Source organism: Heloderma suspectum, chromosome 7 (assembly GCF_057233095.1).
Source record: "Heloderma suspectum isolate Gila_16-S chromosome 7, 16-S_ref, whole genome shotgun sequence".
NCBI classification, from domain to species: domain Eukaryota; kingdom Metazoa; phylum Chordata; class Lepidosauria; order Squamata; family Helodermatidae; genus Heloderma; species Heloderma suspectum.
In genome coordinates, this window is record NC_139464.1 from 49,567,974 (window position 1) to 49,580,994 (window position 13,021).

The 13,021-nt window shown below is 44.7% G+C and overlaps 2 protein-coding genes across 8 annotated transcripts in view; both read left to right on the top strand.

The window, feature by feature from the left end:
* The window catches only part of C7H12orf60 (chromosome 7 C12orf60 homolog), a 135,351-nt gene that overhangs the window by 58,797 nt on the left and 63,533 nt on the right, over positions 1-13,021 (top strand). The window lies entirely within an intron of this gene.
* Positions 1-13,021, top strand: part of PDE6H (phosphodiesterase 6H) — a 192,599-nt gene that overhangs the window by 57,031 nt on the left and 122,547 nt on the right. The gene's annotated exons all lie outside the window — the stretch shown is intronic.

Here is a 13,021-nt window from a genome sequence, read left to right on the forward strand (position 1 = left end):
AGCTCTATCAAGTTTCCTTTCATATGAGGAAAAAAAATCCAGACAGCAGTTCCCTGCACTCCTTAGCAGGTACAACTGGGCACACACATTCAAAGTGTCGTGTTCAAAGACCAGCATCTGTTCTAATGGGATGATCAAAGTAATCACAGCTGGAAGCCAACTAAATGGACTGTACAGCCCAGTGCACTGCTTCCACACCAATTGACAACCATATGAACCAGTGCAAGATGAATGACTGATCAGCACTGTGTGAATCCGAGGTTCTCAGTCTCTGCAATTCACCTTCCCCAAGCCTCTCCTACAAGTGCCCCCAGCTTCTGCATTCCCATTATCTTGCCAAATGCTAAATTAGGACCACATGTTTGCCTAGACAACACTTGGTTCCATTCTGGGTATGGTCGTGTAGCGGTAAATTTTGAAGCATAGGCACTTATCGGGACAGCCCCTATAGCCACATCTGCAAGGACAGTCCAAAAATGCAGGTAGCTGTGTTGATCAATATCTGTATTTGTGTGTGTTTATTATATATTTCTGCTTGGGAAAGCTCACAACAATATATTGTTGCCGGGACAGTCCATTTCCCTCCAGCTACTGTAAGGATCGCAGCTAAACTCAGAGGGAACAGGAAAGTCTGAGCGGGGTGGCAGATGACGTCATCATCCCTACTAATGAAAAAGTCCCGGTGCTTCGACCCTGGGGGTGTCTTCATGAGCGATTTACTCCGAGCTGACTGCGTGTGGAGGTCGTTAGGCATACATGACATCATGGCCATCCAGCAGCCACCCCAGAGTTTATCAGGGAAAAAATGGATTTCCTGGGACTGCTTAAAGTCCAATTCTTTTCCTTAAGTCGGGTTCTCCCCAGTATAGTTGCTGTGTTCCCCAACCCCCACATTGACCTCGGGTATGCTAGCCCTGGCCAGGGGTGTGCCTTTCACCGTGACAAGTCAAAGGGTATTTCTTGTGTATTTCCCATCCCTGCACAAACCAATTAGTGTCTACTCAGAAGTAACTCCCATTGTGGTCAATGAGGCTTCTCCCCTGAATGCCCACATCAGAACTTACAGAGATCCCCCTTAATTGAAATGGCACAGTTTAAAGCCCAAATTCCTGAAGTGCTGTAAAGCATGATCTTGAGGCTCCAATTCACCGTTGTTTGGTTTATTGCCTCAGGAAGTAACTACTTCAACCCTTCATTATAGAGATCCTGCGCAGCATCGGGTTACAGTAGGGGCTGGTTTCACATCTTCGTGTTTACTGCTCTCTTTCCCACAACACACCCATTAGTGTCTCCTCAGAAGTAACTCCCATTGTGCTGAATGAGGCTTGCCCTCTGAATGCCCACATAAGAATTTACAGCGATCCCCCTGAATTGAATACAGAATTTAAAGCACTGATTCCCTGAAGCCTGTAAGGCGCTTTACCAAACCTGCGATTCTCCATGGGTTGGTTTATTGCCTTAGGAAGTTACTACTTCACACCTTCCATATAGAGATCCTGTGGTTAGAAAGGGGGCTGGTTTCCCATCCCTGTGTCCCCCCCACTTTCCCAGCACAAGCATATGTGTGTCTGCTCAGAAGTAGCTCCCATTGTGCTCAATGAGGCTCGTCCCCTGAAATGCAGGTGCATCTGGAGTCTCAGTTGAAAGGAGATAGGGGGGAGAAGGGGGGAAGCCTCTCTTATTGGTTGAGAAGCCCCTGCCAGTCAGATGACATTCACTCCAAGCCCCACCCCCACCAGGAAGTATGTTCTGCAAAGCGATTTTTACTGGTGCCGAGAACTGTCTCATGGAGCCCTGCATGGACCAAAGTACAGCAAAGCTGATTCCTTAAAAAAAAAGTCTGGTACTCCTCCATTCACTTCTCCTTCCGTTGTTGTCTTGGAGACACGGTCCCTGTGAGTGCTGGTACCACTACACCATTCAACATATATGATTAAAAGCCCCTGAAGCACTGTTTCTCCACTGGCACATCCACTTCTCCTGCCTATTGTTGGGCAAAACTAGAGTTCCACTTGCTATAGCAGAGAAGGGAGTAGAGTGGGCAATGGGACCAGTGGTGGAACAGAGCAGGAGGTGTCATGGCTGCATATAACTTTTTTCATTTAAAGGGGCGTGTGTGGATATAGATATAAACTTTCTCAGTTAGAACCTGGAAAACTAATTATACTCTACAGGGTGAGCTCAGGTAAGGAGCATCCTTGGCACACCCCTCCATTTGTTCAACTGTTGACTACCTCTTTGATAGCATTTGTAGTCCATTTCACAACTTTGACACACAATTTCCATGCAGGACTTATCTCTGTCATATGAGACAATATATTGCGCTCCAGGACCTGTAAATCTATATTTATTCATGCCATATGAACTGTTAATACTATTTGTTTCACCTGTTGGATGGGCAGTTGAGCAAATATCCCATGACAAGCACACAAACACACACATATACTAAGCCTGATGCCTATTGCCCCTGTCCCTTGGGTCCATTGCCCCCAAATCTGGGCCTGTTACTGTAGGCCAGTGTAGGTTTATTCATATTGTTAAGGGTTCCTCACTTCCCTGAATGAGAAGTCCCAAGTTTGGTTTCCTTTGGATGAGAAAACTCTAGAGACCTATGTCATCCTTATAATATCCGCTTATTTACAAACATACAAGCCAAACATATTGGGAGCAGTAGGGCCGGCCAAAGACATTTTGCTGCCTGAGGCGAAGTACAGGATGGTGCTCCCCTGATTCCATATACAGAAGCTGACCAGAGGGGCAGTTGAATCTTATTTCAACACTAGTATTAGGACAGCATCCTCTACCATACCTGAGGGCAGCAGGCTAGCTTAAGGGGTGCAGGGCAGGCTGTGTGGCATGCACAGTTCTGTCCCCCAACAGTGGTGAACAGCCAACTGTGCTTAAGAGGAATGGTCAAGGGAGCCATCACCACTGCTACCCCACCCCCTAGCTCATCCTTCCCCAACCTGTTGTCCTCCAGATCTGCTGTAAGGCAACTGCCATCACCCTGAAACTGTTCCTCACCCTTATCCTATAGGTAAATTATCCATTGAGTAAAACATCTCCAGTTGTTAGCTCCCATTGAGTGAACACTGATTATTCCTCACCACAATCAAGCAAAGCTTAGCAAAAGATGGTCACCCAGCAGCCACAGCAATATGTAGCCCGCATCTGTTGCACACCATTTCCACTGAGACTATCTGGGCATTCACTTAAGTATAATGTTACTGGGCTGAAAACTATATTGGATAGTTTCTTTGCTTCAGCTTAGCGTATTATAACAATGTGTGAGGCTATACATCCCATAGGAAACTGAGAATTATTTACAAATTGACACCATTGCAGCATGTGAATTTGTGATTGCCCAAATTCTTGCAAAAAAATTTTTTTTAATGGAGGGGGGCCCTAAGAAAATGACGAAGCCCCAGCTGTCTATGAATCTCAAGAGATGTCCCTGTTATCTTAAAATGGCTTAATGCAGCCTTCCCCAACTTGGTGCTGTCCAGATGTATTGACTACAAAATCCCATCTTCCCCAGCCAGCATGGCCAATGCAGACCGGGAATGATGTGAGTTGTAGTCCAGCACATCCGGAGGGCATGAGGTTGGGGAAAGCTGGCTTAATGCATGTGGGCACAGGGCCCTAGAACAAATAGGCCAGTGCAAATGTGCTGTATGCGATGGAAACCAAAATTACACACAACAGAAGCCAGGTAGCCGAACAGTAGAGCCGTAGAGCCATTACCTGTGATTTCCATATTCTGGGCAAATAGCGCAAGGCTGTCAGGAGGGCACACTGTAAAGAGACTTTTCACAAAAGATGGACTCGCCATCCAGAGGGAAATCGTGTAAATGGGCTCTCTTTACTTAGCTTCTACTCAATGACTCCTTCATCACACTCCTCCAGACTAATCAAGCTAATACTCCTACAGTCTGGGAAGGAAGGAAGGAAGGAAGGAAGGAAGGAAGGAAGGAAGGAAGGAAAATGGGAAGGAATCAAGTTCAAGAAAGGCTGTCAATGTTATTTTTATCTTTCTAACAGTTGGCGGGTGTGCTGATAACTAATCAGATCCTTGTAAGTACAAGAAAAACAAGGCAAAACATCAAAAATCACATTGGGACATGAATCAGAAGTCCGTCTTCCTCTGCCTTTCCCCTCCCATCTCGTTTCTCACCCTAATTTACATCCTGAGCTGAGCTGACTCATTCTCTGCAGCCAGATGTGATTTATTCAGCTGACTTTCCTGTCCAGATTTGAAGAGTGATAAGAAATAGTTTGGACACACTACCCTACGCCAGTAAGCAACTCTCTTTCATCTTTTGCGCAAAACGAGCCACACTGACTGCCTTAGGCCAAACCACTGTCTAAGATCCAAAGTTCTCATATGTTTCTTGTATGGAGTTGAACTCAGTCTATTGTTATAAAACAAATGCACAAACACACACGCACCACTCAGGTACCCAGTGTACCCTCCAGAAATTGTCCTACTGGACTTACTATTTTAACAGACAGAGACCTGGCTAGCACAATATGGCAGCCCACTGTGGTATGATTTACCTGCGGGGGCTGTTGTATTTTGTGGGGCACCCATGGGCGCCCAAGCTTGCCATGGCTTGTCATGCTGTACAGACTCAGGCAGCATGGTGTCTTTTAGGTGTATTTGATGGTTGTCTAACCCTCAAACAACCCCTGCTGCCTGGATTCCTGTGACACAACAAGGTATGGAAAGCTGGGCACCCATGGGCGCCATGCAAAAATGGCACCCGCAGGCTCTTGGCACAATGTGACAGCCCCCACAGGTGAATTAAGCCACAGTGGGCTGTCGTGACATGTGAACCAGGTCAGAGTATACGTAGTTTTTGATGGCATTGCTTTCAGATGGCATTGCTTTCAAATGCAGTCTTCTTTCTGTTCTGTACTTCAGAGCAGGTCAAGCGTGGCTGGCCACTTACGCATCACCAAAAAAGAGGGAATGCATCACCAAAAAAATAGGACAAAAGATGGCAGAGATTTGCATAAAATTTGCATATGCTGATGTATACGTGTAGATGCAAATTTAGAAGGGATTACTATAATTTAAGGAGAAATGCAATACCTCTCACTGTAGTCGGGAAGACTGTATCCAGGTGACCTGCTGTGCCTGCTTAGTCTGCCCTCCAGGTGCTGCAGATGGGCAGCTTCAAGGCCCAGCTCTTCCTTCTGATGGTTCTTTATCTTTAAAAAAAGACTTGGACTGGACAGATCTTCAAATAAAGGACACCTTCAAATGGAGGACTTTCCTCTGTAATGTAGGACACAAGGCGACCCTAGGTCAAACGTATATGCACAAAATGCATATGTTATCCCAGGATATTCTACCATTTCCCCTGAGGTAAAGAACCCATCACTGAATAGAATAAGAGCCAGTCCCACTACTTGAAATAATTCAGCTTAAATTATTTCAAATTGAAGTGCAAACCTGATACATACTTAAGCATGAAACCAAGTTTTATATCTGGAATGGATGATAATGATGGTGATGAATGTATACAGTATGGAAAGTGCTTTGAGATGCTTATATTCCCTCTCTCTATAGGTCAAAAACTTAGAAGAAAAGGTGGGGTATGCGACCTTTGGTTATTCCCTTGTCAAACAATTCCTAAAACTAGAGAGCCTAAAGTATGACTCTCTCTCTCTCTTCACACACATACACACGCGCATCCGCGTGTATATATATTGGCCGCCAAATGCGAAGAGAAAAGTCACCGATGCTGGGAAAGATTGAAGGCAAAAGGAGAAGGGGACGGCAGAGGATGAGATGGCTAGATAGCATCACCGATGCAATGAATATGGACTTGAGCACACTCCGGGAGAGAGCGGAGGACAGGAAGGCCTGGCGTGCTATGGTCCATGGGGTCACAAAGAGTCGGACACGACTTAACAACTGAACAACAACAAATCATACACACACACAAACTCACACTTCTCTCCCCTGTTCCTAATGCATCAGAGAAAACTGGGACAGGGTGAGCATAAAGTGCACTCAACCAATTCTGCAATTTATTTTTGTGCTGAGAAGAAATAAATTCCTAAGCACTGAAGTATGACATTCAGCTAATCTTATCTTCCTATGCTTAACCACAAATGATGAGAACTACAGTGATTCTACATTCTAGCTAAAGCATTTGACATGATGAATTCCTGCAGTAACCATTTCTATAGTCTAATTGCACACTCTTTGAAGATGTAGTTCTTCTTTTGCATTCCGTTCACTGGGAGTTAATTTTTAGAAAAATTGTTTCCATGACATGGAAAAGATACAAAAGAACGGATCAATTTCCAAAGGCACCCTTTGCCATTCTTACCCTCAATTGGAGTCACACAGGCCTATTTCTGATTAACTTGCTCTTTCATCCATGGCCATGATTTTGTTTAGTTGCAAAAATGCAAAGGCAGTTGGAGGAGCCTGCTACATTTGATTCCACATTGCTGGTCTGTAGCATTGGAGGCTATTTGGAAGATGAGCCAGGAGATATGGAAGGATAGTGAAGGTCCTCATATCCACATTTGGCATCTCATCTCATCTTTTAGCGCCAAATTATGTCCCACCAAGTCAAGTCATGACCCACTAGGCATTTGTGGCGAGCAACCCACCAAGAAGAGCTCCATACATCTTCCTGGTTTTGCTTCCTGCCTGAGTTCACAAAAGTAAGTGGGTTGTCAAGCACCTAAAAGGCCACAATATGTGGCTGGTGAGCTGCGTTCACCCTGATGGCTAAGATGTTGCCCAGACCTGAATTAGTGGAAAAGAAAAATATATGGACATCATGGAACAGCGCAGGGACAACGTTTGCAGAGCAGCCCCAGCTACGAGGCTGTGCAATGCAGTGTCAGATTTGGGGAAGCCATTAAAGGGCAGCAGATTGTTGCCGTGTAGCATTATTGCCCTGTGCAACAAAGGGTTTATATCCCACCTTGAGCACCATTTTTGGGCGGAAAGGTATGATATAAATTGAATTAACAAATAAATTTTGGGGTGGGGCCATTTTGAGGCAACGCTCCCTGGAGGCCCACACTGACCCTTTGGCTTGACAGTGCAGAGGTTGGTTGGGCTCAAGTACAGGGGAGCTGGTAGACAAAGCTGCTTGTTGTTCAGTTGTTCAGTCGTGTCCGACTCTTCGTGACCCCATGGACCATAGCACGCCAGGCCTTCCTGTCCTGCGCTCTCTCTCGAAGCGTGCTCAAGTCCATATTCATTGCATCGGTGATGCTATCCAGCCATCTCATCCTCTGCCGTCCCCTTCTCCTTTTGCCTTCAGTCTTTCCCAGCATCAGGGTCTTTTCCAGTGACTTTTCTCTTCGCATTAGGTGGCCAAAATATTTGAGCTTCAGCTTCAGGATCTGTCCTTCCAATGAGCATTCAGGGTTGATTTCCTTAAGGATGGACTGATTTGTCCTCCTTGCAGTCCAGGGGACTCGTAAGAGTCTTCTCCAGCACCACAGTTCGAAGGCATCGATTCTTTGGCGCTCAGCCTTCCATATAGTCCAGCTCTCACAGCCATACATTACTACTGGGAAAACCATAGCTTTGATTAGATGGACCTTTGTCGGCAAAGTGTTGTCTCTGCTTCTTACTATGCTGTCTAGGTTTGCCATAGCTTTCCTCCCAAGGAGCAAGCTTCTTTTAATTTCATGGCTACAGTCACAATCTGCGGTGATCTTGGAGCCCAAGAAAGTAAAATCTGTCACTGCTTCCATTTCTTCCCCTTCCATATGCCAGGAAGTGATGGGACCAGATGCCATGATCTTCATTTTTTTAATGTTGAGTTTCAAACCAGCTTTTGCACTCTCCTCTTTCACCCTCAACAAGAGGCTCTTTAGATCCTCTTCGCTTTCTGCCATTAGGGTGGTATCGTCTGCGTATCTGAGGTTGTTGATAATTCTCCCGGCAATCTTAATTCCGACCTGTGATTCATCCAACCCGGTGTTTCTCATGATGTACTCTGCATATAAGTTAAATAAGCAGGGCAACAATATGCAGCCTTGTCGTACTCCTTTCCCAATTTTGAACCAATCAGTTGTTCCATGTCTGGTTCTTACTGTTGCTTCTTGACCCTCGTACAGGTTTCTCAGGAGACAGGTAAGGTGGTCTGGTACCCCCATCTCTTTAAGAATTTGCCACAGTTTGTTGTGATCCACACAATCAAAGGCTTTAGTGTAGTCAATGAAGCAGAGATAGAGATTTTTCTGGAATTCTCTTGCTTTCTCCATGATCCGGCGAAAGTTGGCGATTTGATCTCTAGTTCCTCTGCCTCTTCGAAACCCAGCTTGTACTTCCGGTAGTTCTCGGTTCACATACTGCTGAAGCCTAGCTTGTAGGATTTTGAGCATCACCTTGCTGGCATGTGAAATGAGCGCAATTGTGCGGTAGTTTGAACACTCTTTGGTGTTGCCCTTCTTTGGAATTGGAATGTAAACTGACCTTTTCCAGTCTTGTGGCCACTGTTGAGTGTTCCAAATTTGTTGGCATATTGAGTGCAGCACTTTAACAGCATCATCTTTTAGGATTTTAAATAGCTCAGCTGGAATACTGTCATCTCTGCTAGCTTTGTTGTTACTAATGCTTCCTAAGGCCCGCTTGACTTCACTCTCGAGGATGTCCGGCTCAAGTTCAGTGACCGCACTATAATGGCTATCAGGGACATTCAGATCTTTCCTGTATAGTTCTTCTGTGTATTCTTTCCACCTCTTCTTAATCTCATCTGCTTCTGTTAGGTCCCTGCCTTCTTTGTCCTTTATCATGCCTGTCTTTGCACAAAACATTCCCTTGATATCTCCAATTTTCTTGAAGAGATCTCTAGTCTTTCCCATTCTGTTGTTTTCTTCGATTTCTTTGCATTGTTCATTTAAGAAGGCCTTCTTGTCTCTCCTTGCTATTGTCTGGAACTCTGCATTCAGTTGGATATATCTTCCCCTTTCTCCCTTGCTTTTCGCTTCCCTTCTTTCCTCAGCTACTTGTAATGCCTCATCAGACAGCCACTTGGCTTTCTTGCATTTATTTTTCTTTGGGATGGATTTCGTTGCTGCCTCCTGAACAATGTTACGGAACTCCGTCCATAGTTCCTCAGGCACTCTGTCTATCAGGTCTAATCCCTGAAATCTATTCCTCACCTCCACTGTATATTCATCAGGGATATGATTTAGGTAAATACCTGAATGGTTTAGTGGTTTTCCCTATATTCTTCAATTTAAGCTGAAATTTTGCAAGAAGCAGCTCATGATCTGAGCCACAGTCAGCTCCAGGTCTTGTTTTTACTGACTGTATAGAGCTTCTCCATCTTTGGCTGCAAAGGACATAATCAATCTGATTTCGATATTGACCATCTGGTGATGTCCATGTGTAGAGTCGCCTCTTGTGCTGTTGGAAAAGAGGGTTTGCTATGATCAGCGTGTTCTCTTGGCAAAACTCTATTAGCCTTTGTCCTGCTTCATTTTGTACACCCAGGCCATGCTTGCCTGTTATCCCGGTGATTTCTTGACTTCCTACTTTAGCATTCCAATCCCCTATGATGAAGAGGACATCTTTTTTTGGTGTTAGTTCTAGAAGGTGTTGTAGGTCTTCATAGAACCGATCAACCTCAGCTTCTTGGGCATCATTGGTTGGGGCATAGACTTGAATTACTGTGATGTTGAATGGTTTGCCTTGGATTCGTACTGAGATCATTCTATCATTTTTGAGATTGTACCCCAGTACTGCTTTTCTCACCCTTTTGTTGACTATGAGTGCTACTCCATTTCTTCTAAGGGATTCTTGCCCACAGTAGTAGATATGATGGTCACCTGAATTAAATTCGCCCATGCTTGTCCATTTTAGTTCGCTGATTCCCAAGATGTCCATGTTCAATCTTGCCATCTCCTGTTTGACCACCTCCAGTTTACCTTGATTCATTGATCTTACATTCCATGTTCCTAAACAATATTGTTCTTTACAGCATCGGATTTTCTTTTCACCACCAGACACATCCACAGCTGAGTGTCCTTTCGGCTTTGGCCCAGCCGCTTCACTCTTTCTGGCGGTACTTGGAAATACCCTCTGCTCTTCCCCAGTAGTATATTGGACACCTTCCAACCTGAGGGGCTCATCTTCCGGCATCATATCTTTTAGCCTTGTGATACGTTCCATGGGGTTTTCTTGGCAAGAATACTGAAGTGGGTTGCCATTTCCTTCTCCAGTGGACCACATTTTGTCAGAACTCTCTGCCATGACCTGTCCGTCTTGGGTGGCCCTGCACGGCATAGCTTATGGCTTCACTGAGTTACGCAAGCCCCTTCGCCCACAACAAGGCAGTGATCCATGAAGGGGAGACAAAGCTGCTAGGCCCCTGTGATTGGTGTGACCAAGAGTGACTTGAAGGCTGTGCTTGCAGGTGAACTGTAATGAAAAGAGAGAGATGCGGTACATCTAGTAGAATCAGGACAGTGTGTATGTGTCTTTTGATTACTGGCTATTCACTGTATTACTATTTATTTATTTATTGCATTTATATCTCGCCTTTTTCCCTCTTGCAAGGAACCCGAGCTGGCTTACATTCTCCTCCTCCTCCTCTTCATTTTATCCGCACGACAACAACCCTGTGAGGTAGGTTGGGCTGGGAGTCTGTGACTGGCCCAAAGTCACCCAGTGAGCTTCTGTGGCCGACTGGGGACTAGAACCCGGATCTCCCGGCTCCCAGTCCAGCACTCTCACCACTACACCACGCTAGCTCTTACTAAACAACAGATAAGAAGAGGAACTTGAGACTGGGGCAGGCAGGAGGCCCAGTGCACCTGAATCTACATATAATACTGACAATGAAAAGTATTATTTCAGTCAGCTCTGCCCAAATAATACTTCTCATTGTCTGTATTATATCACATATCTTCTGGTGCTGTCCAAATATTAAGAAATTTTGGGAAAGGATATTAGAAAACATCTATGAAATGACAGGAAATAATCTGATTTACAACCCACTCAGTGTTCTTTTTAGATATATGAAGAATGAGGTGCTTCAGGAAGATCAGGAAATGTTCATTAATTTACTAACAAATGCTAGAACAAACTGCAACCACTTATAAATGGAAGCAAAAAGATATCCCGTCAATAAGAGAATGGATGGCGAGGGTCTGGGAGCTGGTGTTTATACTGAAACTCCCAAATATTATTAGAATTAGAGAGGGTAGACAGGGAAACAATTTTTTATTGAAAAATGGTCTATTTGTTATGTTTTGAAATAATAATGTACAGGACAGGGTGCAAACTTATGACCTGTTAGGAACATTGTAAAGAGGAAATGGCTATGTAAAGTTATGATGCAATATAAGCAATTACTAACTGACTGGAATAATATTGTTAATGAGTGTGCAATGGAAATATGTATTAAAATGGTACAAGAAAGAAAGAAAGAAAGAAAGAAAGAAGAAAAGCATTACTTCAGGACAGGATTTAATGAGCTTTTCTACACAAAGCATTTATTGTGCACTCATGATTCCTTCCTCACGGTGGTTTACAGGTTCTTCAGATGATGGCGTGGTCCTCCAGTTTCCTTTCTCTTTTTTAAGAGCACTTCCCCAGTTTTTTTAGAACGGGGGAAATGGGGTATTATTTCTGAAAGTGCTTGTTTCTACTTGTGTATTTGCACTATTCTGCTATAGCACAGCTCCACCTAGAGGTTATGTAGCAGAAAAGCAGGAAAGGAAAAGCTCTTTGTGTAGAGTTTGAATCTCAATTCTGCTATGAAATTGAAAGTAGATATAGTGATTAACAGCCTTGTGTAGAAAAGCTCAACATCATTAAACAACATTCATGGATGCTATGGGTCATGTTGTTGCGTTATGCATAGTGCAGATGTGGCACAGAGGAGCCTCGTCATTGTGATAAGGGGCAACAGACAGGTGGCTGCTAAGTACATAGAATATGACACCTGTCAGGATGAGACCGAACCAGTTTGGCCTGTGCTGGCCCCATTTATTCTGCAAGAGCTGAGAAGCGGCTGTTCGGAGATATGGATGGATTGCTGGTGTTGGAGTTTGGGATGCTGAACTGATACAAATTTGGGAGAAATGCTGGCTGTGTCTATGTGCTTCTGCATTCCCCATAATAACCATTCAACCTGTGTATTTGTAAATAATATCCACCATGTTCAATGGGGATTCCTCCCTCCCTAGTAAGTGTGCTTCGGTCTGATGCTGCCTCTGCCTTGTTTCTCTCATTCTCCTGTCACCTCCTTAACACATTCAACAGTGCAGTAAGAAGCTGACAGTCAGCTGCTTCTGTCAAATACAGCCTGGGAACCAACGGGAATTGGCACTGTTTCCCCATTTTTAGTGGGCAGCGGATTACATACACTAATTATCTAGCTGGCTGTCATTGTTGGAACCTTGTGGGGATGGAGGGGGTGGGAACCCTATATCTGAGTGAACGTTCCTCCTGTGCTGCCTAACCTGGGCTTTATGCCTTTTGAAATATGAAGGAACTGCAGAAATGGGGCAGTTCTGAAATGACCTGCAAAGAGATCAGGGACCTATGGTAATGCATTAGAGGATGCAAGAGTCATTTAAGGGGCTGGTATTTTCAGGCAGTGAAGCCAGGAATGAGGACCTCCTGGCTTTTTTCTCCCTCTCTCACAGTACTAGAACCCAGGGTCATCCCATGAAGCTGATTGGTGGGAGATTCAGGACAGATAAAAGGAAGGACTTCTTCACACAGCACATAGTTAAACTGTGGAATTCGCTACCACAAGACGTAGTGATGGCCACCAATTCAGATGGCTTTAAAGGGGAGTTAGACGAATCCATGGAGGATGAGGCTAACAATGGCTACTAGTCCCGATGGCTATATGCTACCTCCAGTATCAGAGGCGGTATACCTAGGTACACCAGTTGCTGGAGAACACGTTGCACTCATGTCCTGCTTGTGGGTGTTCTTATGTTCTTATGGTGGCTCTGAACGGCCTAAAGGCATCTGTTCAGGCCAGTCCATTTGCTGTGCGGGTGAGAACTGCTT